The sequence below is a fragment of the Saccopteryx leptura genome, chromosome 11, assembly GCF_036850995.1.
Source record: "Saccopteryx leptura isolate mSacLep1 chromosome 11, mSacLep1_pri_phased_curated, whole genome shotgun sequence".
In the NCBI taxonomy this organism is placed as follows: domain Eukaryota; kingdom Metazoa; phylum Chordata; class Mammalia; order Chiroptera; family Emballonuridae; genus Saccopteryx; species Saccopteryx leptura.
In genome coordinates, this window is record NC_089513.1 from 21,461,808 (window position 1) to 21,488,220 (window position 26,413).

General features: G+C 51.5%; 1 protein-coding gene across 1 annotated transcript in view; it reads left to right on the forward strand.

Annotated features, from left to right (window-relative positions):
* The window catches only part of ZBTB7C (zinc finger and BTB domain containing 7C), a 339,511-nt gene that overhangs the window by 64,150 nt on the left and 248,948 nt on the right, over positions 1-26,413 (forward strand). Inside the window, exon 2 of the mRNA XM_066352918.1 lies at positions 16,562-16,786. The gene's annotated coding sequence lies outside the window, so the exon portion shown is untranslated. The remainder of the gene's footprint in view (positions 1-16,561; positions 16,787-26,413) is intronic.

The window sequence follows — 26,413 nt, forward strand, 5'->3', positions numbered from 1 at the left end:
AGCTCTGTCCTAATTTTATTTGGGGACAATGTGTTGACAAGGAGACCTCAGATAAGTCCTTTTGCCAGGTGATTAATCACCTCATTTTCCTGTTTCAGAGTCAGGTTTTTCCATATAAGATGGTCTGTAAGTGGGGACGTGGGAACAGTGCACCCAGTGCACGTGAAGTTCCAACAGGAAACGGCGATGAGCAAAGTCATCGATGGTGTTCGTGTTGGGGTTGGTTAGGTCAGCCTGCAGCATCTGTTTCATGGGTCTTGTCGAAGTAGAGTTTTGCCCATAGGTGTGAATTTTATAGATGTGTTCCGCGGTGACCTCACCCTCAGATGATTTTTTTTTTTTTTTTTGTATTTTTCCGAAGTAAGAAGCGGAGAGGCAGACAGACTCATGCTTGCTCCCGACCAGGATCCACCTGGCATGCCCACTGGGGGGTGATGCTCTGCTCATCTGGGGCATTGCTCCCCTGTAATCAGAGCTGTTCTAGTGCCTGAGGCAGAGGCCATGGAGCCATCCTCAGCGCCCGGGCCAACTTTGCTCCAATGGAGCCTTGGCTGCGGGAGGGGAAGAGAGAGATAGAGAGAAAAGAGAAGGGGAGGGGAGAGAAGCAGATGGGCACTTCTCCTGTGTGCCCTGGCTTGGAATCAAGCCCGGGACTTCCACACGCTGGACCGACACTCTACCACTGAGTCAACTGGCCAGGGCCCTCAGATGATGTCTTATAGAGTGATGGTATCTGAGAAACAGGAGGCTGATTTCTGCTCCCGCTTGAAATGTCCTCTCTTCCACGAATTCACTGAAAGAAGGAAAATTTGGAAAGCCCATGAGGTGGCTTGGAGCAGAGATAAAGCCTTTGGGGGAGGGAGACACATGGCCTGATGCCGTGCTGCAGTGGAAGGTGCAGCGACAGCCCTTTGGGCCCGACGCTGCCAGGCGGTGTGATGGCTGTGGGCAGGCCGTGCAACCACTCTGATCCTCGTCCACACTCAGGCCAACCTGATGTGATCATGAGGTAGCTTAGAAAACAGGTTTAGAGTGACAGGAACCTCATAGATCCCTCTCAGTGAAGGCCAGCTTTGCCTTGCTCTCGGCTTTGTCACAAAGGACCAAGACCCTTTGAGGAATGTCCTAAGTGCATTTTCCTGAAAATGCCTAAGATTAGGGTCATTAAGTGGTTTTAACATCAAAGATACATAGAATTAGAGGTAATTGGGGGACAGGGATTGTCTCACAGCCCCACAGTGGGTCAGAGGCTGATCCCAGCCTGCAACTGGATAAAGATGCTATGCCCACCTACTCCCTCCCTCCTTCCCCCCAACACTGCTGGTTACAGAGAGCCTGGGAAAGCTTATTCATTATTCAACAAATTGAGGGAAAGAGACAGGATTGAAGGAGGAGGAGGGTTTTGGGCACAGCTAGGGGCTGTGGTTTTAGGCAGTGTTAGGTGCTTCTTGGTGTGGTAAACAGAACACTCTATTTGAAGTTATAAGACCTGGATACTGCTTTCAGCTCAGCCTTCTGTTGTCTATGTGATTCTGGGCCTGAGCTCTCTGCACCTCAGTTTTCACATCTGTAAATTGGGTATGAGTATCCTTACCTGTCTCCAGCGTTGCTTTGAGGATCAGGAGGTACAGCAAGCTCTAGGCAGACTGAAGACATGGCAACAACAAACAATTATTATTATTATTATAACAGTTTCTGTTTCTCTGTTGCTCTCAGGCTTCCAGAGAACTTTCTCATCTTTTCTCTCACTTGATGTATAGCAGTTGATGATATGATTCGTATAAAGATGTCTAAGGCTGGCGGCTTGCCTGAAGCTCCCTGAGAGCGAGGGGGGAGGTAAGCCTGGGCCCGGGTTTCCAGACTCGGCGAACAGCTTTTCAGCTCACTTGGCATCACTTTGCTCACCTGCTTGTGTATCACTTCCCTTTTAACTTTGGTCACTTCTGTCTTCTCTAAAGTTCAGCTCTTACCTTGACATCCTCCGAGGTACATCTTCATTTCCTGGTGCCTGGTGACCCACCCCACGCTGCCCATCAGCTGCCCACTGCAGTGCCTGCCCCATCCCTGGCAGTATCCTGGGCCTAGAGTTAACCCTCTTGCTCCTATGCCCCATCCAGCTGACTGAGGAGCTAAAGAGGACCACTGCGTGACAGTGTGACTTATATTGGGGATGAGGACTTCCTGGAGGTGGTGTTTCTACTAAAAAGAGTGGCCCAAACAGTGGGCCTTTGGGGCTGTGGCAGGACAAGAAGCCCTACTGGAATTCCTTGGATGCCCCCAGTGCCTAACAGTGGTGGGTGCCCTGTAGGGCTGTGGACATTTGGAGAGGTTGGTGGGGATAGGGACACCATTCGGGCAGATAGCTACTCTGACTGCTTCTGGGCTCAGTTTTATTCCCCCATCAAGCATTTATTGAGCACTGAGTGAGCATCACGCCCGGTGCTTGTCCTGCCCTCAGAGTGCTCATAGTCCAGTGGCTGCCAAGCCAGGTGGACGGACAAGGTTATATATCAGCATCAGAGATGCTCTAGAAACATGCTGTAGAGTGCCCACCAAACCTGGCCTGTGGTTTTCTGGAAGAAGTGACCATTCAGCTGAACCTAGAGGGTCAAATAGAGTGAGAAAGAGGTTGGGCGGGGGCCATTGCACCACTGGTCCCTGCCCTCTGGCCTGTCAGGACCCGAAGGCTCACTTTCACAGACTGAGCGGTCTGGTCTCTGTTCCCAGCCTCCTCTGCGCTCTGCCAGACAGAGAGCCCCAGTGGCTAGGGTTCCGGGTCCTGTGCCCAGCCCAGTGTACCCTGTTGCGGAGGGCGGGGTGGACCAGGCTGGTGGGGAAAATGGGCACTTCTTGGAGACCCCAGGCCCCACAACTACTGCTGGGACCTCTTAATCCATCACTCTGATTGAAGGTTTTATGTCTTCCAGAATAAGTGATTTAACTTATCTTTTAGATCACAGTTGACTTCAGCACATAAAAGGTTCATTCAGTTTGAAGCAATATCTCTGCCAGGAATGGATTAAGAGTAAGAAAACAGTTCTTTCTTAACACGGGCCCAGCTGGGACTTTGGAAACCCAAAATCACTTGTAATCTCCTTTGGAGCATGTCAATGCTGAGAGGCCCTCCTGTAGTCAGTGGTAATATGCTCTCCCTGCTGGGGAAACCCATTGGCTCCCAACCTGGCGGGATGTCTGTGTGGGAGGAGCAGTTTGGCTGGTTGAGATGCACAAAGCCACGGTTCTTTTGAAGCCTTTGAACTTGGGCCCCTCCTTTCCTGGCTGCTGGTTCCCTCCTCCTATCCAGTTCCTGCCCCCATCACCAACAAGAGTCCAGGGACTTGTGAGCAGTGGTGAGTCCCAAGGGCTTCCCGAGTCTGTCCCTGGAATGAGGACCGTGAGGGATATGGAGGAAATGTGAGCTGTGGCTTCTATGCCAAAACGTGCCTATGTGTCACTCCTGTCCATGGTTGGAGGAGGGAGTGTGTGTCTAAGCTGATTCAGCTCTGTGGGGGGCAATTCAACAGTGGCCATGAAATTTTAATGCACAAATCCTTTGACCCAGGAGTTCCATTTTGATGAATTTATCCTACATATTCAGCACGTATAGGGAAGGACAAGGTTATTCATTGCAGTGATGTTTTTGTAAGATCAAAAGATTAGAAACAACAAATGTGTATTAGCAGGAGACTGGACTAACCAAACACAGTACAGCCACGCAGTGGAATAGTATGAAGTCGTGAAAAGGCAGGGGCTGCTTTTATAATACCGACCTGGGATGATTTCAAAGGTGTTGTGGAAAAAGCAAGTGCCTAACAGTGTTATGGTATGGTGCCACATGTATGCAAAAGGGTAAAAAGAATACATAGTGCTCTTTTTTAGGTATAAAGTCTTGAAGGATAGAAACACAAGGAAATATTAACAGAGAGGGACCTAGGTGGATGACAGGGACAGGAGAAAAATTCTTCATTCAATAGTCTTTTGTGTCATTTAAATTTTGAACAACCAAACACATTTCCTGTTTGTGGTAGGCAGAATAATACCTTCCAAATATGCCCACGCCCTAATCCCTAGAACCTGTAAATATGTTGCTTTATATGGCACAAGGGGCTTTGCAGATGTGATTAAAGTTATAGACCTTGAGATGGGGAGAGGATCTTGGAGTAGGCAGGTGGGCCCAGGAGAATCACATGAGTTCTCAAAAGCAGAGAACCCTTCCTGGCTGTGGTCCGAGAGGAAGACATGACCGTGGAAGAATGGTCAGAGAGATGCTATGTTATTGGCTCCAAAGATGCGGGGAAGGACCCACGAGCCAATGAGCGCAGGTGGCCCCGAAGCTTGAAAAGGTAAGGGATGTATTTTCCCTGACAGCTCCAAGAAGGAACACGGCCCAGCTGGTGCCTGTGTTGGACTGGGACCTACAGGGCTGCAAGTTAATAAACTGGTGTTGTTTCATCCACTAAGTCTGTGGTGATTTGTTACAGCGCTCATAGAAAATGAATATGCCAAATAAGAAATAAAACAACTTTTTGAAAGAAGCTCACAGTTCAGTTAGAGGGGAGCTCCCAGCATGTGCAGAGAGGAAGCAGGCCCTGATTTCACTGCAGTGTTGTGCAGTGCGGACTAAGTGCTGTGGAACCCACCTTACTTCTTGAAGGACATCTGGGATGCCCAGTATGGCCTGGCTATGTACAGAGACCAAACACACACACACAGACACACACACACACACACACACACACACACACACACACACACAGACACACACACACACACACACACACACACACACACACACACACACACACACACACACACACACACACCATGGTCCCCGCTCTAGTAGGGGCTTCATGGGAAGTTCTACAGTATCTTTCCTCGCCCTTTAAAACTGGCCCCCGAGCCTGACCAGGAGGTGGCGCAGTGGATGGAGCGTCGGACTGGGATGCAGAAGGACCCAGGTTCGAAACCCCGAGGTCGCCAGCTTGAGTGCAGACTCATCTGGTTTGAGCAAAAGCTCACCAGCTTGGACCCAAGGTCGCTGGCTCAAGCAAGGGGTTACTTGGTCTGCTGAAGGCCCGCGGTTAAGGCACGTATGAGAGAGCAATCAATGAACAACTAAGGTGTTGCAACACGCAATGAAAAACTAATGATTGATGCTTCTCATCTCTCTCCGTTCCTGTCTGTTCCTGTCTATCCCTCTCTCTGACTCACTCTCTGTCTCTGTAAAAAATAAATAAAATAAAAAAAAAAACAAAAAAAAAAACTGGCCCCCGGGATGTGTGTACTATGTCCTCTGGCCCCCACCCCATGGCCTGTTGGGCATGGCATTTCTAGGTCCTTTGCCATCTTGGGCCCCGATGGACTGACCTTCCCCTCATGCCCTGCTTGTGGCCAGCCAGCCTTGAATCCCTTCAGAACTGGAGGACCCAGAACCTCTGAAGAAGCTTGGTTCTGCTCTAAACTTTCATTCTGAAGCACTTCACATGGGCACCCTTCATTGCAGCCTCACTAGAGGGTGGGGTGACTCCGGGTGTCTGCTTTGGGAGGTGTTTGTCCCACCTCCTCTCCTCATAAAACCACACGCCCCATCCTGTAGGGTCTGTTGTAATATTGATATTTTGTTGTCTGCCCATCATCTCGACGGGACCTAACGTGTAACAGAGGCTCACCAAAACCTGTGGGGTGGAAGCATGTAGGCAGCTTCTGTAGTTGGCACTGGGTGGTGCCAGGTGGGCATTAGGAAGGATGCATGAAATAAAAAAAATTAAAAAAAAGAGGGAGACTTGGTCTTTGAGCCCTGTGATAAAGAGACAATTTATCATTGTTCTCCTCTGCCATTTCCTTTCTCCATGGCCACTTTATATAGAAAACGAAGGGGGAAAATGATTGTCTCCCTTAGTCCTCCCTCCCCTACCGTGTATTGCCTGGATGCTGTTGTGACTCTTTGATGAGAAGGAGCCACCGAGATGCTGAGAGGTGCTTCTCAGGTCCTGCCAGCGGCCCGCGGGCCAGCACTATACCCAGGCCGCACTGGAAGCCCCGCCCCAGAGCCCTCTCCTGCGTCTTGTCTCCTCTGCCCTCTCTGTCCCCAGCTTCCCATGTTCTCTGCTCCATCTCTTGAGTCTCCCCTCTCTTGGCTAAATGCACTGTGAGTGTCACGCAGAGGTGGCAGCGTGCACAGCCAGGTGACGTGTGTAGCTGCTGTAGCTCTTGGACACTGGCCCTACCTGAGGGAGTAATCCCACCATCACCTTTGCCTCTGCAGGAGACTCGAAGCAAGTGTCTTCACGCAGGGACACAGCAGGCTCCCTAGGACAGAGCAGCCGGCAGCCAGGGCCCCTGCCCCAGTGAGGAGGGGACTGGGGGCCTGCAGGGAAGTGTGGTGGCCAAGGGGCATTCTTAGGAGTTAGGCAGCCAAGGATTTGAGTCCAGACTCCTCATGTATGAGCTGGGTGACCGTGGGGGCTTTCCCGTGCTAAGCCTCAGTCTACTCGTCTAACAAAGTGGGAGCTGGACTCAGACCTGGGATATCACCGGGATGTGTAGAGTTGGGGTCCAGTTCTCAGCCCGAGCTTGCATTCTGGTCTGGCCCCTGGGGTAATGTCAGCTCTGACTGTGTCAAAGCCCCTGCTCCTGGAGAAGCAGACAGGAAGTGGAGGCAGGTGCCTGTTCGGGGGTGGCTGTGGTGACCTATCCCTGGGAAATGCCTGGCTCTAGGCGGCTGCCACTGTTTTTCAGGGGTTGTGCTCTTTTACTGTCCTGGCTTATTTCTTTGCTGCCAGACCCAGCAGAGATAGGGGTTTGCAGAAGCCCCTTCCTGACAGCCCTCTGGGTGGAATCTTGGGTCCAATTCATTTGTCAAGCAGGACTGGTCAACCCACCACACACATACCCTGCCGGCCTCCTCGACTGCCTTCCCTGCCGTGTATCCATCACTCAGCTGCTTTCCTCTGCAGCCTCCCACACGAGCCTCCCCGGCCTCCCCTGCCCCATCCCTGCCCCCTTCCCTGCCCTTTTTCTTGCTGACCTCAGCGTTTCGCAAACCATCTCCCACCTGAGTCTCAGAGCGCCTTGATGCTTTCCTCCCTGGAAGCCCCCCTCCTGTCGTCGGCAGCCTGGCCTTTCAGGAGCATCTCTTTTCAGCACTGCCCCCTCCCAGCCTGAAAATTCTGAAAGTCTCTTTTCTGACCTCAACGTCCGGGCCCTCTGCTGGCATCCTGCAGGGAATAGGGAAGCGGTGGGCTCATCATGCACAGGACAGGAAGTTCGCATGTTCCCAGGGACACGGAGGACTGGGGATGAAGCGGAGTTTACAGGGTCAGGAAGGAGAAGAGGCCACCAGGAGCTTGCTCTGCAAAGGGGACAGTAGAGCTGTTTGGTGGAAGCTGAGTCCCGCCTGGGACGGAGGAGCACAGGCAGGGGGTGAGGCTTCAAGCTGTCTGTGGGGAGGGGAGGGGAGGGACACAGAGGTTTCTGGTCCAGGGGTGAGCCTGCACCCGGCCTAGTGCCTCTAGCTGACTCCAGCCTGGGGTGGAGGAGCACAGGCAGGGGGTGAGGCTTCAAGCTGTCTGTGGGGAGGGGAGGGGAGGGACACAGAGGTTTCTGGTCCAGGGGTGAGCCTGCACCCGGCCTAGTGCCTCTAGCTGACTCCAGCCTGGGGTGGAGGAGCACAGGCAGGGGGTGAGGCTTCAAGCTGTCTGTGGGGAGGGGAGGGGAGGGACACAGAGGTTTCTGGTCCAGGGGTGAGCCTGCACCCGGCCTCGTGCCTCTAGCTGACTCCCGCCTGGGGTGGAGGAGCACAGGCAGGGGGGTGAGGCTTCAAGCTGTCTGTGGGGAGGGGAGGGGAGGGACACAGAGGTTTCTGGTCCAGGGGTGAGCCTGCACCCGGCCTAGTGCCTCTAGGTGGCTTCCTAGGGAAAGCCGGGAAAAGAACGCCTAATTTGGGAATTGTAGCATCTCTCAGGGGAAGAAGCCAGGCCAGGGCATATTGAAACCTGGGAATCAGTTTGCAGGACATTTCTTTCTGAAACCAGGACTGTATAGAGTTGCAGTGAAACTCTACATCTAAGCTTCCCTTCTAGTCTGGCCCCTGTGGTGATGTCGGCAACTCTGAGGGTCTCTAACCCCAGGGGGAAACCAGCCAGGGAGCAGAAGTGAGCGCCAGTTAAGGTGATGGCTCAAGACACAGACTTCACTTATCCAGGGGTCAGCCTGCAGTCACTCTCTGATCCAGAACGTCGCCGTCAAAGTGAGGGAGAGATGCCTCTGACCATGGAACCATAGCTCCTTATTCTTACGAACACCCCTCCCCTGGCCCTTGCTCAGAGTCCCGTGGTCGCCCGGCCTAGGAGGATCCCAAGCTGCACATCAGAAGCAGGGGGAGCTTCTGCAGGTACAACCAAGCAGGTGGATGGCCTGCGGGCGCCTGACTGGGGGGGCATGCAGAAGAGGAGAGAAGCCAGAGTAGCAGGGACAAATCGCCCGACACAGCAGGACACCTCAGAGAGATGTCAGAGGGCCATCAAGACAAGGCCACATTATGTTTATTTAGCACCTCAGCCACCGCAAGGAACAAAGCTGGAGTGTGTGTGTGTGTGGGGGGGGGGGCGAATAGCTCTTTTTTTTTTTCTGGTGGAACAAAGCTGTGGAGAGACATACACAAACAAATTTTAGGTTTTATATTCTTTGCCCCAAGAGGAAGAAAAATATGTAAACATAAAAAAAAATCTGTTGGTGCAGCAGTGTTGAAACAAAACACATTTTGTTGCTGGAAGGGCAATGTTTAGTTGTCTAGAAAATTCTTGCTTGTGAAATGCCTCATCTGTATGGCTAGATAATGCTTATTCCTGGTGGCATCATGGAGTGTTAAGACGGGAAGAGACCACGAGATTCCATAAACCCACTGACAAATGTTTGTAGGTGAGGCGGTCGAGGTTCAGAGATGTGAAGTGATTGCCCAAGGTTTTATGGCCAGTTGGTGGCAGAATGGGGGCTCACACTTGATTCACTAGAGTGCAGAATGGACTCGGGGGTGGGGGAGCAGGCCTGGGTTCAGACACTGTGTAGCTCAGGGAGGAGCAGCCGGACCGCAGCGGGGTCCCCTCCAGCCTCCTGGACGTCAGAGCCCAGGCCTGGGTGGGAGAGTGGGGGCCGGAAACATCTGCCCAAGGACAAGGTGAAGAGACAGTGTACAGAATGGGGTGGGTCTGGTGAATGGGGGTGGTGCTGGTCCGCCAGGGGAGCTGACCAGAGGTGCACAGGGCTGTCTGTGGCCAGGGACTTGGGAGGGGTGTGAACATGCCCAGTATGTAAGCCAGCCACAGGCATCCCCTGGCCTGAAGAGTTTGACACCTGTTCTAGAACAGCTCACCTTCAGGCATGTCAGGAACTGGTTTGAAAGGCAGCTTACAGCCCTGACGTGGGAAACAAAGAAGAAATGACAAGCTGCTCCTTGTACTCTTGTGAGAACTTGCTCCTGGAGTTGGGTTTTTGCTTTCTGTTTCATGCAAGAGAGGCGGAGAGGGCTCCAAACCTGACCCGTCCAGTGAGAGCCTGTGGCAGCTTCTTACTAAACATCTCCTCACAGACTTCTTATTTCTACTTTTAATAACCACGAGCTCGGGGTTACCAGGGTCTCCTTGTTGCTATAGTGACAGGTGATAGCGCCAGACTTCCAAAGCTCTGGACCCTTGGCTGAGAGGAAAAACAGAATCTGGGTTGCTTTATTTTTGGGTTTGACTGCAGACTTAATGCACCATTGTCCAGCCCTTCCAGCTACGCAGTGTGTGCTCGAAATGTGTCAGACCTCAGCATCACAGAGCAACTGACAGTCTGGGGAGGTGGGCATCTGAGAAGATAAGTTTTACATTACAAAATGATACTACTCCAGTAAGAACATCGAGAGAGTGACAAATAAATAATTATACATGGGGTTATATTGCTGTAACACAGCCTTTGTGGTCCTGAGCTGTAATTCTGTTCCCTTAAATGTGCACTTAGAGTGGAAAATGAGTGTGCGTGTGATTGGTGGTCTGCTCCTTCAGTTACGGTGTTGTAAGCTTCTTTCTGGGTTGTTGCATTACCTCAGTGAACATTATTTTTATTGGTTGGGTAATGTCACATCTTTTCATAAAACATTCTCCTGCTTTGCCCCTTCACTGTCTCTCGAACCTCCGGTTGGTCTCCGTCATGCCGTCCCTGTCAGAATTCTACTCCTGACTTGGACAACTGGCCAGCCTTGTCCCTGCTGCCCCCAGCCAGGATCTCCTCTGCTCTACAGCCTTGCTAATCAGAGGGTGGTGGCAGAGCCCGGGAGCTTGTTAGAAAGGCAGACTCTGAGACCCCATCTGGGACCGACTGAATCCGAATCTACGTCTGCATTTGGAAAAATCCCAGGTGATTCATAAGCACGTTAAAGCTTCATCTGAAACACACCTTCCGTTTGGCCCCAGGATAGAACCAGCACTCCCGGCCTGGTGTACGGCCTGCTGAGCAGAGACCAAAAGGCCCCACCAAATGGCCAGGGGCCAGGAGTGACTAGGGAAGGGCCAGGCCAGCGGACCCGTACAGGTAGTCGGGACAGTGGGCAGCTCTGGGCCAGGGGCCATAGGGAGGTTGGGGAGTGGGTGTGTGAAGGAAGTTCTAAACTCAAGTCCGGGAAGATGCGTGACTGAGAACCGAGGGCCCCGCGGACAGTGGGGTTGGGGTGTGGGCTGGGGCAGTCCCCCTCACTCCCGTCTTAGAGATGAGAAGCTGAGGCACAGAGAGATTAAGCTGCCTGCTCAAGGTCACCAGTGAACAGGTGGTGGAGCTGGGATCCACACCTGACTCTAGAGCCCACGTTCTCGCTGCCCTGCGGTGCAGCATAGGGTAACGGCAGGAGGGAGAAAAGAGTCAGAGGGTGTTAAGCTCCTATGAGGAGCCAGGTACTTTTTTACTTTACTACATAGAATATCCAGTTTGGATGTGGGTATTCTTACCCTATTTATAGCTGAGGGGATCGATTTGTACCAGAGATGAGCAGTTTCCTGAGTTCACATACATAGTTACTAATAACTGGAGTCAGGATTTGAAACCAGGACATTTTGGGTACTGAAGTGATGCCCTTTCTACCTTGCAAACTCCCATCAGCAAGGTATGGAGTTGATCTCTGCTCTCAGAACAGCTTCTCTTCTTCCTGCTTACCTTCTGCTTTAAAACCCACCTCTGCCCAGGGACACATCCCCCTTGCCCGTTGAGGACAAACACAGGATGTCGTAGATATTTTCTCTTATTCCCTACAATCGTGAAGTGCTTGGGTATCAGAAGTTACCTGACTTAGCATTTAATCCAACTGCCTCATTTTATAGGTAAGGAGACTAAAGCCCAGAGAGCTCTAGTGACTTGTCTGAGGTCACATAGCAGCTAGGTGCAGATCTGAGACTCTGGATTCAGCGCTCCACTCCTGACTTTGGGCTGTATTTGTATCTGGTGACTTGGGTACTGAGGGGTCAGCGCCCTGTCAGGTCAGCCAGCACTGGGCTGTTGGGTTGCTAGTCAGTGCAAATTTAGGCTTAAGTTTAGGCTCAAGGATACAATGGATGAACCTCCGTTTTATATAACAAGCTAATAAAAATAATGTCTGCTTGTTATTAAAATTCCACGCAGTGTAGAAGTATGTCCGGAAAGCCCCCCGAATCGGCCCTGGCCAGCCCACTCCCTGGGGTGACCACTTAGTGCTGTCTTCGATGTCTCCTTAACTTTCCTGCCAGCCACTGGATTTTGTAGGATCCATACCACAGCAAGGCTATTTTTAACAAGCATCCCAGGCTTCAGGGGGTTGAGGAGAGGGGAAGAAAAAATATTCCATTTGTATATTTTTAATGTGTGCACATTTGAGAAGGCAGTGGCTTTCCTGACCACCCTGCCAAAGATTTTGGGCAATTGATTAGACTTTCTGGGTGCAGTATAATCCTTTTTCTTCCCCTAATGAGGCTGGAAGGCCAGGGAAAGGTTCAGGTGGTGGTGTCGGCCATGGTGGCTGTCTCAGCTGCTCCCTCCTGCTCCCGCCTGCCTCCAGCTCTCCCTTTCCCGGCAGCTTTGGAAACCCTGGCCGGGTGTCCTGGGGCAGAGGAGCCCTGGGAATCTGACTCCGTGTGCCAGACTCACATTTAGAAATGTCTCCAGCCAGAGCTTGGCGTCTGTCCCTCTTGGGCTCTGGGCAGGGGGTGCAGTCACATGTGCTGCCTTCGAGTGGGCAGATTCTGAGTGGGCAGCAGCCTACTCTGAATATAAACACACTCCTTTTATACTGAGGAGCTGGCAGCCGAGTCTGTGCTCCTCGGGTACTGGGTGAGGCCAAGTGCCGGGCCAGCCGGGCGGTAGGGAGAGGGAAGAAAGATGTCACATGGTTTGAACTGGGCCTCATGGTGGTGGCGGATGGTCTCAGCTCCCTGCCCTCACCCCAGCCCCTATCTGTTTTGCTTCCTCAGGTGCCCAGAATGCTGCCTCTGCGTGAGTCGGGGGCCTGCAGCCCCATGGGGGGGCAGACAGTGCCCCATTCTGGACTTTCCTGTCCTTTCTGCCTCATGAGCTCCCCAGTTCATTCAGAGGCGATCCCGGGAGGAGTTACGGAGCGGGGCAGGGTAGGACCTGGATGTGGGGTCACCTGTGGCAGGTTCTCGCTCCATCTCTCTCTGTCTGTGAGTGGCCAGCCTTTCAGCGTCCCCAGATCACACCTGCAAAGTGTGACCTTAGGTGACCGCATCACTGAAGGCACTGACAGCGAAGGCTCTACAATTTCTTGGTTACCGTGCCGTTTCCCCCATGACGGTGCATGGCGGTGGGTGAATGAGCCTTATGTAGTAGACTGCTGGGTAACCAAAGCCATGCCTTAGCCTTTCCTTTAGAACAATTCCTTTAGGGCCCAGGCTGGGTGGCTCAGTTGGTTAAAGCGTTGTCCCAATACACCAAGGTTGTGGATTTGGTTCCCTGTCAGAACACATATAAGAGTCAACCAATGAAGGCATAAAATACTACATGGAACAAGTTCATGTTTCTTTTTCTCTCTTCCTCGCTCTATCTCTCTAAAATCAATTTTAAAAATTCCTCTAGTGAGGGGCATTCTGGTTCCTTCACTCATGCCTCAGTGTTTACTGAGCACCTCGGGCCCTGGGCTGTTGCTAGCCCCCTGCTAGGGGCTTTCAGCTCTCCTCGTATCCCACCTCTCCGCTCCTCTGCGGGCCCTGGGCTGTTGCTAGCCCCCTGCTAGGGGCTTTCAGCTCTCCTCGTATCCCACCTCTCCGCTCCTCTGTGGGCCCTGGGCTGTTGCTAGCCCCCTGCTAGGGGCTTTCAGCTCTCCTCGTATCCCACCTCTCCACTCCTCTGCAGGCTGCCCTGGGACCAGAGTGGCTTGCTCACCAAATTCAACTCTCTGGAGAGGGGGCTGCCTTCCTGCAGCCAAATCTTCAGAGAGAATCCAAATGTAGTGACAGCACTTCCTCCTACAGCTTGATGCCAGGCGAGTGCCAAGTCCTCACACCCCTGGCAGCCCCACCGCCCTGCCCTGGCCTTCCCTCTTCTCCCCACATCTCAGAGGAAGAAAGCTCCAAGCAGTGGTCAAGAAAGTTGAATAGGCCCTGGCTGGTTGGCTTAGTGGTAGAGTGTCAGCCACGGTGTGCATGTCCAGGGTTTGATTCTTGGGCTGGGCACACAGGAGAGGCACCCATCTGCTTCTCTACCCCTCCCCCTCTCGTTCTCTCTCTCTCCTCCTCCTGCAGCCATGGCTCGATTGGAGCAAAGTTGGTCCCAGGTACTGAGGATGGCTCCATGGCCTCCGCCTCAAGCTCTAAGAAAAATTCAGTTGCTGAGCAACAGAGCAATTTCCCAGATGGGCAGAGCATCGCCCCCTAGTGGGCATGCTGGGTGGATCCTGGTCAGGGCTCATGCGGAAATGTGTCTCTGCCTCCCCTCCTATCACTGAATAAAAAGAAGAAAAAAGAAAAGAAAGATGAATAGATATTTACTTTGTATTTTTCTGGGAAAAACATGGTAAATACACAGTGAATGAATGAATAAGTGAGTAAGTGAATGAAAGAAAGAACAAATGGAAATTCATTCTGCTCCAAAGAAAGTTAAAATTCAGAGGGAAAGAACCTGGCTTGTAGAATGGTGGCACTGTGGACGGCCGGGGACCCCAGGGATCCCGGGCTCAGGCTCACACCCTCCTTTTATGGGAAAGGCCATGCAGGCTCCGAGGCTGGAGGGCTGTGGGTGCCTGCGGCAGACCGTGGAGGTTAGAGGACGGTGAAATCACCAGGATGAGTGAGATCCAGAACCCAACGCAAGGCTGCCCTACTTTCCCTCTGCCATCGCCCTCAGTGTCCCTCGTCCTTGCAAAAAATTGCCTTTTCATATGGTTGGGAGTGGATGGTGCAATTTTTCTTTGAGGGTTAATTGTTTTGCTGACAGCACAGATAATTAGGAATGAGAATCCTGGAGTGAGGGCGACAGCACCATCTGCTGTGAATATGTTTCCACCCCACCTTGTAGGAGGGCTCGGAAGGGCTCCTGTCCTCACCCTCCCTGCCCCCAGCGAAAATTGATGGCTCTAGCCATTTACTTTGGGAGCTAGAGTTACCGGGTGACTGTGCAGCCAGCGGGATCAGCTGGTGACTGGCTTCTAAAGGGTGTAGCCTGTTCTCCCTCCCGCATGGCGCCCAGTGCACAGAGTAGGGCTAAGAGCTTCCAGGCTGAGCGAGGACTCACCATGCCATCTGGGACACGGTGCTAATACCAAGAGGATGCCTTTCTATCCCTCCTGTGACCTGATGTTCTGAGATCTGGTTCTCTGGTGACTGGAGGTGGGCGTGTGGGTTGGTTGCCCCAGCCTTCCATTGCCAGGCAGGAATTTCCCAGGTCGTGACTTCTCTATGTCACTAGGAGCAGGGCAGCTTTGGAATCAAGCAGAGGATCCCACTGTCTGGAGCAGCTGAGATCTTTCTTCAGATGGGTAGAACTTCATGGGCTTTCTTTTCCTTTCATTCTATTATTTAGAGATATGTCCTACATACAGAAGAGCACTGACCTGTCTATGTGCTTTTTGAAGGTAATAACAATTATTTCTTTATTCTTTCAAAGGGACTTCTAACCCCCAGTGCTGCCTTGCTCAGAAATGCCTCAGAGGCTAGAGCCATAGGGAGCCAGGTCACCCAGGAGGCCCAAGGTCAGCACAGCCCCCCACCCCCGAAGCTGTGGCTAGTTATCACAGACAATTTCCACTCTGCCTGAGCTGCTCCTGGTAGCTGGGAGCCTCCACAGCCCTGTCTTCCCAAGTTATCACTCTGTTCTCTCTGCTTTCTCCTCCTAGATCCTCCTATCAGGGAGAAACCTAAGGCATGGCTGTTCTCTCCTCCCCTTCCCCCCATAGCAGGCCGAACCTGCCTCTGTTCCCTTCCTCCTTCTCACTCCTGTTGGCTGGCCACCCCAGGGGTGACATGACATTACCCTAGGACCAGGGAGCTTTCTGGAAAGAATGATAATTGGAAATCAAGGATTCCAGTCTCAACTCTTTCACTAACTTACTGTGTGACCTTTAGCGAGATTCTTGACCTCTCTGTTCGTTGCCTCGTCTTTAAGATACCCTTTTACCTTGCTACTATGAAACCAAATGGGTCCAATGGATGCAGAATAGCTTGAAAGCTGTAAACCATTCTAGGTGTTGTAAGATACTGTCATCGTCGTGATTACAAAAGCCAGGGGACTTCATGTCCCTGCCTTCCTTTGCCACCCCCATCCCTGTTCACGGTGCTTTCTCTTACCTGCGGTGCTGGGTGCCCTGGCAGAGCTGTCCACCTGTCACAGTCCCTTCTCAGCACACTGGCTTCCGGCTGGAGTTTCTTGCCACCCGCCCCCACCACCCCAGGGTCTGAGCCACAGACCTGGCTATCTGTGTCCCTCACTCAGTGAGGTCTGCATCTCCACTCTTGTCTCTTGCTCTGAGTGGAGGTCTGAATAGAGGCTCACCACCAGCCGCAGCTAGGTGGCCTTCCTGGACCCTCCAAACAGCACCCGAAAGCCTTGTCCCAGCGACCTGCATGACAAGAGTTGAGAACTGTCCCCAGGAGACAGGTTCTTGTTCTTTGTGGTCCCAGTGGAGGAGGGAGCACCCAGGTCCAGTGGAGGAGGGAGCACCCAGGTCCAGTGGAGGAGGGAGCACCAGGTCCTCCCTCTTCCCTGCGCAGTGAGGTTCTGTTGGTGGGGATGAGCCAAGCTCTGAATGGCGGTTAGGATGGTGACTGAAGGCAGATCTTTCAGGAAGATGAAATTAACTATGAAGGACAAGAAGACAGGAATAAAGGTGTGTGTTTGCACGTGTGCACGCTGAGGCCCGGGGGTAGTGCTGGTGAGCCTGATATTGGTATTGAAGGAAGACTGGCTGAGGTAGAATTCATATAGTCACTAGGAATTGCAAGACCTACTAATAATAAAGAACAATGAGAGGATGGCTGGAAAGTTCTAGAACAGTTAAAACTTAGACATGTGTTTATGACCCCAGTAACAGAGACCTTTCTTCTTCCTTCAGGTCCCTCTGAAGCACCTGGGAGCTCAGACGGCCGCACCACCCTGGAGAGGTGGGCCAGCTGGGACGCAGTAAGGATGGCGGGGAGCCCTCCCAGGGCCTGACGAGCGTGTGTGATCCACAGCTCGTTGGGCGTGGAGCCTCCAAGTTGGGGAGCTGTACCAGCAAGGGGATTCAAGAAGAACCGATGCTTCAGCTCCCAGCGACATGTACACAGTGTAATGACAGGTAATGAACCTGAGGCTCATCTATTCTTTCTGAATATGACAGGTAGGAGAATAAATACATCAGCCTGCGGGAGACATACAGTGTCAACCCTTGGGAAGATAACTATGCAAACACACCTTGTGAGGCCTGATAACATGATAGGTGGATGCTTTCCAGTTATTCTTTCTGCCCATGTACTGGCTGGAGCCAGGCCCCGGAAGATTTAGGACCAGGTGGGTTCACTTCCTGTGTCTGACGGGAAGGCCTGATACCATTATGTATGTAACACCTCTTGGTTGAAGAACTCAGAGTAACAAGTCATGGAGTCATCATGTCCCGTCAGCTCCCTTGGGAATCAGGGACTCGATGGCAGTGGGGAGACAGGGGCGCAGGAGCTGCTTCGTGTGTGGGTGATTCCGGAGGGACAGACATGGAGACGCTCTGGATGGGAAGCCTTCCTATTGGTTCAGATTGTTCAAATGACAGGGTGAAGCAATACGTAGGTATTCTTGTAAAAAAAAAATACAAAAGAGAGAAAAATAAGGAAAGGGGGACTTTGTTGCTCCCTCCTTCATCCCTCCAAGGATGCCAGGGCAAGCAGCAGATGATCAGGGGCTGGGGAGGTCATGAGTAGGGCTCTTGAGAGCCCAGGAGGGGCTGGCAGACATGGTAGGGATGCCAGCCAAGGTAGGAAGCGTGGAGCAGGTCCCCAGAGCCTCGGAAGCAGGGCCCGAGGCTGTAAGGATGGAGGGGGGGGATGAGACTGGATACCCCAGAAGATGAGCTCCGTTTCATTGGTCCTCTGGTCTTCACTGTGTGTGTTTTACAGTATACCACTCTGGCAACTTCCATGAGGAGAACAGAAGGCTGGGGTGAGAGCAAAAATAGCCTGGGGCCTTGGGAAACTGACCAGGGCAGGGGGAGAGAGCCAATGGCCTGGGGCAGGAGGCCCGAGGGGGTGTGGCAAATTCCATTCCAGTGCAGGCCGCTGTCAGGGTCTACAGGGTTGAGCCAAGGGCTGGGGAGTGGCGGAGTATTAGACTTCTGGGTGGCCTTGATCTAAATCAGGCAGAAAGAGTAAGATGAAGAAGGAATCCAGAAATCTGAGCCCAGCTTTTGGAAATGGATCAACTAGAGGCACCAGGCGGGTTCAGGACTTGGCTTCTGTCTATATGAGAAAATGGAAGGGGAATTGAGTTCCTGGGACCCTGGCAAGGATAGTCAGGGGACTTGTTAGGCCTCAGGAGGCTTAGCTAGGGAGCTGGAAGCTCTTTAGGTGCCTGGGGCTAGCTGTGTCCCTGGGGACCCCAGACCATAGAGTACTGATCCTGGGCTGTTTCCAGAGCCCATCTCTCAGTGGGGCTGGTGGTCTCTGCATCTCAGACTTGACTGGGGACCTGAGCAGGGCTAACTCCGTGGGGCCTCATGGTGGGAGGCGATGGAGAGTACAAGGAGGCAGGAAAGGTCCAGCCTGGCAGGTGGGTGGGTGAGGACTTCCATTATGCGTGAGGCCAGAAAGGTAAGGGGTAACATACGCCTTGATCAAGGCAAGAAGGAGCAGAGGACTTGGTGTATCAGCAGGCTCTTCACCTTGTTTAGCCATATTTACCTAGTACCTATTGTGTGCTAGGCAGAGATGGGAGTCCGTTCCATGGGGAGGAAGTGAATAGGGCAGAGGAAGAATCACGGAGTAGAGACATCAGATCTACTCCTCTGAGCACCTAGGCTCCCTTCCAAATGGGACTATACTTCCAGGCTGGGTGGGAGAATTAAATAAAGTAAAACATGCAAAACACTTGGCACAGCAGCTGGCACCCTAACAAGTGATCGATACATTTAGTTTGCTCCCATTGTTTCACTTTTGGAGGAGCTCACAGTCTGGCAGGGGTGGGAGCAAAGAAGGCTGGGAGAAATGCATCCTGACTCCCAGAGCCGTCCATTGCTAACAGGGTTTGAGACGTGTGCATTGAAAACCTGGTTATCAGAATTCCCCTGGCCGTGGGCGATGTGGTCTAAGGTGGGTCTGAACACTCGGGACCCGTGCCTACACAACACGCAGTGCTTTGGCAGTTGGTGGGCCTGGGGATTCTTTGTTTGTAGGAACTGAGTAAGAGGGGTGAGTCCAGGAGCTTCCGGAAGTGTTTAAAGAGAGGACATTCTCAGAGCGCTTGAGAGGCTTGCCCCCTCGGTGTCCAGCACTGCTCTTGGGAGGAGGGCAGGGTGAGGTGGGTACAGAAACCCAGGCAAGGCTCGGCACCTGGAACAGGGTTGCCCAGGTCAGGCTAAGCATGAGCCACACATATCATTTTTAATTTTCTAGTAGCCATCTTAAAAAAGGTAAACATAGCAAGTGAAAGTATTTGTCATGTCTTTCATTTAACTCAACATGATCAAAGTGTTATCCTTGCAACATGTAATCAATATAAAAAGCATCAATGAGATGGTTTACATTTGTCTTTGAAGTTCAGTGTGTTTGACACTTGCTGCACATCTCGGTTTGGACTGGCCACATCTCAAGTGCTCAATAGCTCATGTGTGGTGGGGGCTCCTGTACTGAAGAGCTCAGGTCTAGAATCTAGGCTAGGATCTTGCTAAGGGGTCCCCAGAGGCAGGCGAATCCTGAGCTAAACAAGGGGATTTACTATTATGTCCTCTTTTTTAAAAATTTTATTTAGAAAATTAAATGTAATGGGGTAACATTGATCAATGAGAGTGCACAGGTTTCGGGTCAGCAGTTCTGTAGCATTTGAGCTGTTGGTTGTGTTGTGCCCATATGGCCTCTGTGTGTGACGCAGCGGGTGAACCCTTAGGGAAATTGGCTGGGCGACCAGAGAGGCATAGACTCGCACTGGCTGGGCTCCTAGCTGCTGCCGGTACTGGTTCTGGTTCTGGGGCTGACCTCAGGCAGTTCCTGAAGCTTCTGGGCCCAGAGGCTTCATTAGAAGTGGAGCTAATCATTCCTATCTTGTTGGGTAACTATCGGGACTAAATCAAATAATGAATAATTGCTCTGTGACATTTGATGACAAGAAATAATCCTTTTCATTTTCCTAAATCAAATGAAAACCCATTTGAGTTCCCCTACTGGCGAAGTTTGGCAAAATTTTCCTAGCAGGCCTTTCTGTTGTTTGTCTCTATCCTTCTGTGTATGAGAACCGGGGGGCTGTCCAGGTCAGGACAGCTAGGGAGGAGGGGAGGCTCAGGCCTTGGTCCAGGGGAGTGGCTGCTGCCTGTAGCCCCTCTTATCCAGACCTGGTCATCTGGAGGCACCAACCCCTGAGGAGCTTGTGCCCCTATGTCAGCTCTGCCGTAGAAAGTGCTGGAACCCCCCAGGCCCTCATCTTTAAGGTATGGACACCACCAAGGTGCTGTGTGTCTGTGGAGTGAGGGTTGTCAGCCACTCCAGACTTGTTACCTAAGCCATCCCAAGGATCTAGGGACCCAACCCAGGGATTCGACTCCAAAGGTAGCATGTCCTTCACCCCCCTCTCTTTTCTGTCCCCCAGCCTGGCCTCTGTAACAAAGGCCCATCCTTCCTTACTGCCCCCTTTCTTTCCCTGGTCATAACAATACAGGTGCCTCCCCCTTGGGGCCAGGCAGGGAGCCCACTGTCACAGACTATGGCTGCTGTTCAGCTGCTCCAGCCGCTGCCCCCCCCACACCAGCAGAAAAGTCACTGCAGTGTACATTGACTCGCAGCGCCCTGATGCCTGGAGCCGGCTCAGGGTCGGCACTGCACAGACTCAAGTTCTCCTGTGCCCAGCCCTCTCGGAAGAATGAATTACATAATTTCTGCCTTCGGGGTTTTTTCTGGGACTCAAATGAGATAGGGTATGTGCATGTCCTTTGTAAAGTTATAAAATGTTGTTGAGATTCTTCATTTGCTACCTGGGGGTGTTTTCTGGTCTGGGAGCTGGGTTGACTCTCAGGGTGCCCCTCCACTCAGCGTCACACGGCGCGTGGGCCGCCAAGCACTGTCCCCTCCCCAGCAGAGAGCCTCGTGCTCCTGGGGGTGCTCCTCCCCGCAGGCCCATGCCTCTGAATTAGCCCCTTGTCTCCTGCTCTCCTCTGGGAGAGGGCAGGGACCTGTGTGTCAACGGTGGCAGTATGTTTCCCGGACATCTGAGTTTGGAATCCACCCAGATTACTGGGAAAGTTCATAATTCTTCCTCTGGGCCTACGGGGAGCGAGGCAGCCACCTATGGACGTCCCATAGGCCCTTCTCTCTCACCTGGCTTGGATCTGGGGACGATTCTGTGATGGGGAAGGAGGTTTGAAGGGAGCGTGGACAGGTAGATCCCAGGTCCTCAGAGCTTGGTGTGGAGGGAGCAGGGTAAGGAGGTACAGGTGGGTGACAGGAAGCTGACTTGTGTGTCAGTGTGCTGGAATCAGTACAAAGTCTACAGAATGAGTGGAAGTTCTCCAGGCATGGGGACTGACATGGCGCATTCAAGGTCGGGTCAACATTACATGACGTGTGGCCGGATTAGGGGTCCCTGGATGCTCACTATAGTGGTTTGTGGGTCCCTGTTGCTGCTGTCTCTTCAGTCTGGGGTGGGGGGGTCTTCCCATTGGAGCAGCTGGATCCTGATTCCTAAGGCTTCTCCTGGGGCCTGAGTGCACAAGGCTATCACAAACCCCAAAAGACTCCTACAAACCAGTGTCATTATGACATCTATTTTAAAAGTTAATCTATGGCACATATGGGGGACAGTGAGGAGGAGATTTTACCGAACCAGGCACATTGAGATAGAGATGTCATCCTGGCTCTTCCTAAGCTCGCTCTGTGACCCCGTGCACATCTCTCAGCTCCCCCAGGTCTTCATGTTTTCATCTATTAAATGGGTATGAGGAAGGGTTGCAATGATTTCATCCTGTTGTTGGGTCTGTGTGCATTTATTTGAAAAGCAAGAGGTGTTATGAATCCTAATCTCTGAAGATTTGAGAGTATTATATGGCAACACCCTTTCCTTGCCAAGTCTGCACTGCGTAATTCTGTTCTTAGTCTCCTTATTGCTTCTGGGACCCACAGGGAACAGCTTATGATATATCACCTTAACATTTTGCAGCAGGGAGAGGCAGGAAGCCACACTGCCCTTGACTGACAACCTTCCTAGGAGTATTTAACAATTTTAATTTTCATGATTCCTCTGCCAAAAATAGTGCCCAACTCAAAACAAATACATTTGTATTTTCTATCTCCTTAATTCGTTTCTAATTTGGGGGTTCTTATTAGCTTAAAATCATCTTGCTGAAATGGTCCTTGGATGATAGAAAAAAAAATGTGAAAACCACAATCTAGAGTGATCGTACTATTTAATTATGCTGATTGGAGCACTACAGACCCCTGGCAAAACGAACCTCTCAGAATAAGCTTGATTTGTGTAATTTGGTTTTTAAAAATTTTGGATGCATATTTATCATGTTGAACTGTGTGTTCTTGTTCTCCTTGAGAGTCTGACTCATCCCCTGAGGGGTGGGTGGAGGAATCCGCAGGCTGAGGCCCTGGGACTCCCACTCAGCCCCTGGAGTCACTGGTGGGCCCGGACCGGAAGGGATGCGGGGTCTCCAGCTTGTCTGTCCATTAAAACGTCTTATTTTAAAGGAAAGGGAAAACAAGGAAAGGTAGAAGGTCACCTAGAGACAACCTAGGGAAGGGCAGGCTGGTAGAATTTTGGACCTTGGTGGTAGGAGAATCTTCCATAAAATCATAGAAAATGGGTAAACCCTGGGTTAGAAATGTGTTTAGAACAAAAATCTAGAGAGTCATAGAACTCTGGAAACACTGGGAGTATCTAGTTGTTCAAAAAGATCTGTGCCCCACCACCCAAACCCGTGGGTCAGTATCAGCTTCGCTACGGTTGGACAACTAGATGTAACGTGATAGGAAGGACACAGCACCACCAGCGAGGTGTTCTTGCCATGATGTTGAAATCTGTTGGAGTCTGTATATCTACCTGCCACTTTATGCAGGGACGACAGGAACATGTGAAACACCATGACAGGGGAGGCTGTCCCCAAATCCAGGCCGAGAGAACCTCCAAACTTCTCCAACAGGATGGTGAGGGGAAAGAAAAGGGGGTGGGGGGAGTGGTGATGGACTAACAGAGTCTTAAGAGACATACCCACCAAATGCACTCTGTGTGGCCGGTCTGAATCCTGATTCAAGCCTACCGGCTGTAGAAAGACACATTTGAGAGAATCAAGGAGGTTAGATGCAGGCTGGGTGTTCGATATTCAGGAATTACTGTTAATTTTTTTAGAGTGTATCAGATTGTGGCAGTGTTACATACCGAAGTGTTTACAGGTGACGTGATATCTGGGATTTTCTTTATAGTGTTCCAGAAAAAAGAGGGTAGGAGAGAAAAGCAAAACACAGATTGTTGAATATTGTTGAAGCTACTTTGGTGATTGCTGATGGGTCGCTGGGGGTTTATTGTGCTCTTCTATTTTTGTGTATTAGAAAATTTCAATAATAAAACATAAAAAAAAATAAAAAGAAATGTTCTTACTAGCTGGCTGAGCCCTGAAATTCCACCTTATTCACCATTAGTGCTTTTATTCATCTAGCTGAAGCCTTTCTTAGTCTGTAATTCACAGCTTCTCCTAGGAGTGTGGTTCACCCTTTAGCAAAGTCATAGGGGGGCAGTAGCCATTCCTCAAGCAAAAGCCCTAGGCAAAAGGGTTCCAGGTAAGGAAGGTTCGGAGAAGATTGTGTTCAACTAAGCCCAACAGTGTCTTCGGAGCCTTGGTTATGCTGATACATGCTGTGCATCTTGGGTGGAGGTGGGCTGTAGCAATGCAGTGTTCCCCCAAATCGTGTGCCATGTGCTTTGAAGGAGATAGAAACCTCCAGCCCCTCCCAAGAAAATCTGAAGAAGGGCAGAAACCTGGGTCCCAGAGCTGTTTTTGTTTACCAACTGGTCATTGGGCAATCACTAAAACTTTTGAACCTCAGTTTCTTTTTTTTTTTTAACCTATAAAATGAGCTTAGTATTACCTGCCACCTACCTTATCAGATTATGAAAGGGTTTCGTACAGTATAAAGCCCAAGGCCTCAGGCTCAGTGGTGCGATTATTCCTCAGTGCCGTTTTCTGAAACTTGATCCACAGCGTTTTCTTGGAAGCTCGTGGGTCTGTGCAGATGGAGTCTAACATCATCCAGAGTATGGACTAGTGTGGGTGCCACATGTGCAAAAGATACAGCGATGGTAAAAACCAGTTCTCTGCCCTTTAGGAGCTTACAATGGAATCGGGGAGGCGAGAAGAGGAAGCAGTAGTGGGGACCAGCAAAGCCATCAACCTCGGGATGAAGGAAAGGTTCAGGTTCAGAGGAAAGAGGATAGCTCCTAGTTGGGGTGGTCGTCAAAGGCCCCCTTGAGGAGGCACCTGACCCGGGCCCTGAGGCCTGGGGAGGATTCAGACAGGCCGTCCTGTGTTGGTTAGGGATCACTCAGTTGGAACACTTCCCTGGCTCCCGCCTCCACTCTCCCACATTCTGCAGCTGAGCACATAAACCTTGTTTGGATTGCAGTCTTATCTGACTTGGGAGCCCAAGTCCTCCCTATCCGGAACTGGGGTCGACGCTCCCCCTGTCCCCCTCCCAACCCTCTCCCTCTCAGTCTCCAGCCCTTGTTTTCCATTGTCCCACCAGAGCTGAGAGAGGCTGAGATTACTCATCCTATACACACTCACTCACTCCTGCCCTCTCTTTTTTTTTGTATTTTTCTGAAGTGAGAAGTGGGGGGGAGGCAGACAGACAGACTCCCACATGCACCTGACTGGTATCCACCCGGCACGCCCACCAGGAGGCGATGCTCTGCCCATCTGGGGCGTTGCTCAATTGCAACCAGAGCCATTCTAGCACCTGAGGCTGAGGCCATGGAGCCATCCCCAGCGCCCGGGGCCAACTTTGCTCCAATGGAGCCTTGGGAGGGGAAGAGAGAGACAGAGAGGAAGGAGAGGGGGAGGGGTGGAGAAGCAGGAGCTTCTCCTATGTGACCTGGCTGGGAATGGAACCCGGGACATCCACACGCCGGGCTGATGCTCTACCACTGAGCCAACCAGCCAGGGCTCTCCTGCACTCTCTTTTAAGTTTTAAAATATACATACAGTATATATAAACCACAGAAATAAAGTCATGAATTGTGACTCAGAGACACCCAAGTCTTCATGTAGAAATGCTTATCATTGTCACCAAATCATCCCTCATAGCAAAGAGAGAAGACAGCCTGAGAAGAAATCTTGGGAAAGGTGAGAGGCAGTTGCTTAAGTCAAGGTGAAAGGATTTGAGGTGCTTCTGGGAGCTGACTTGGTTTCGTGTGTGTGTGTGTGTGTGTGTATGTTTTTCCAAAGTTAGAAGTGGGGAGGCAGTCAGACAGACTCCTGCATGCGCCCGACCGGGATCCACCCGGCATGCCCACCAGGGGGTGATGGTTGGCCCCTCTGGGGCATTGCTCCATTTGCAGCTGGAGCCATTCTAGCACCTGAGGTGGAGGCCATGGAGCCATCCTCAGCACCCAGGCCGACTTTGCTTCAATGGAGCCTTGGCTGTGGGAGGGGAAGAGAGAGACAGAGAGAAAGGAGAAGGTAAAGGGTGGAGAAGCAGATGGGCGCTTCTTCTGTGTGCCTGACCAGGAATTGAACCCGGGACTTCCACACGCCAAGCAGACGCTCTACCACTGAGCCAATCAGCCAGGGCCTGACTTGGTTTCTTGGGTGCAGAGAGCTGGTTGGGGGGGTTCTGACTTCTGCCGCAAGGTGGGCATGGAGTTATTCAGGATGTGGAGAGCCACTCAGGTCTTGTTATCTAAAAACCCACAATGTCCTTTACCTTACACAGCAGGAGTGAAAGTAAGGGCCATAGGAAAGGACAGGGCTGTGGTGAACGCTTCAAGTCAACAAGGAGGCCCAGGTCTGTGCTACAGGAGGATTCAGAGACAAGCTGGGCATATGCCTTGTCCTCAAGAGTCCTGCATGGACAGATCTCAGCCTATTCCTGGCACATCTGAAGGCTCTGAAAGCTATTGTTAGTATTGATATTTTGAGAAAGAACTTACCCAGTGCCTGGAAAAAGTTGGCCCCACTGTGGACTCTCACAACAACCACAGACCTCAACTTCGGGCTCTAAGAGTCCTGGTGTTGAGTTCTGGCTCTGATGCTTGGGGCAGGTGACTTTGATTCTGAGTCCCAGTGTCAGATGGTGTACCAATGCCTCCCTCTTAGGGTGTTTGGGAGGACAAAATGAAGTGATGTAGAGAGAGCTTCTGGCCTCCATGGATCTTTAAAAACTTTTAGTTTTTATCTCTTCACTTTGTGGCACTGAGGAGTAACAAAGCATGGGGCAAGTCGTGCAGGGCCTCAGTTTTCTTATCTGTCAAATAGAAATGATCAGATTATGTGTCCTACTGACATTATTTAACTATGAAGAAATGGGCAATGTATATAGAAACACTTCAAGGAATATAAGGAGTTAGTCAAACATTAAAAAATGCACACCTATGTATTCATATATGGAAACCCACATATGCAAACCATACTCAGAAGACAACATCTGAGTGGCCAGATATGTCCACATCACAGTGCAGGTGGCCTGGGAGGGAGGGAGGGAGCACCTGACTCTACACTGGTCTGTCTTGTGGTTTTGGG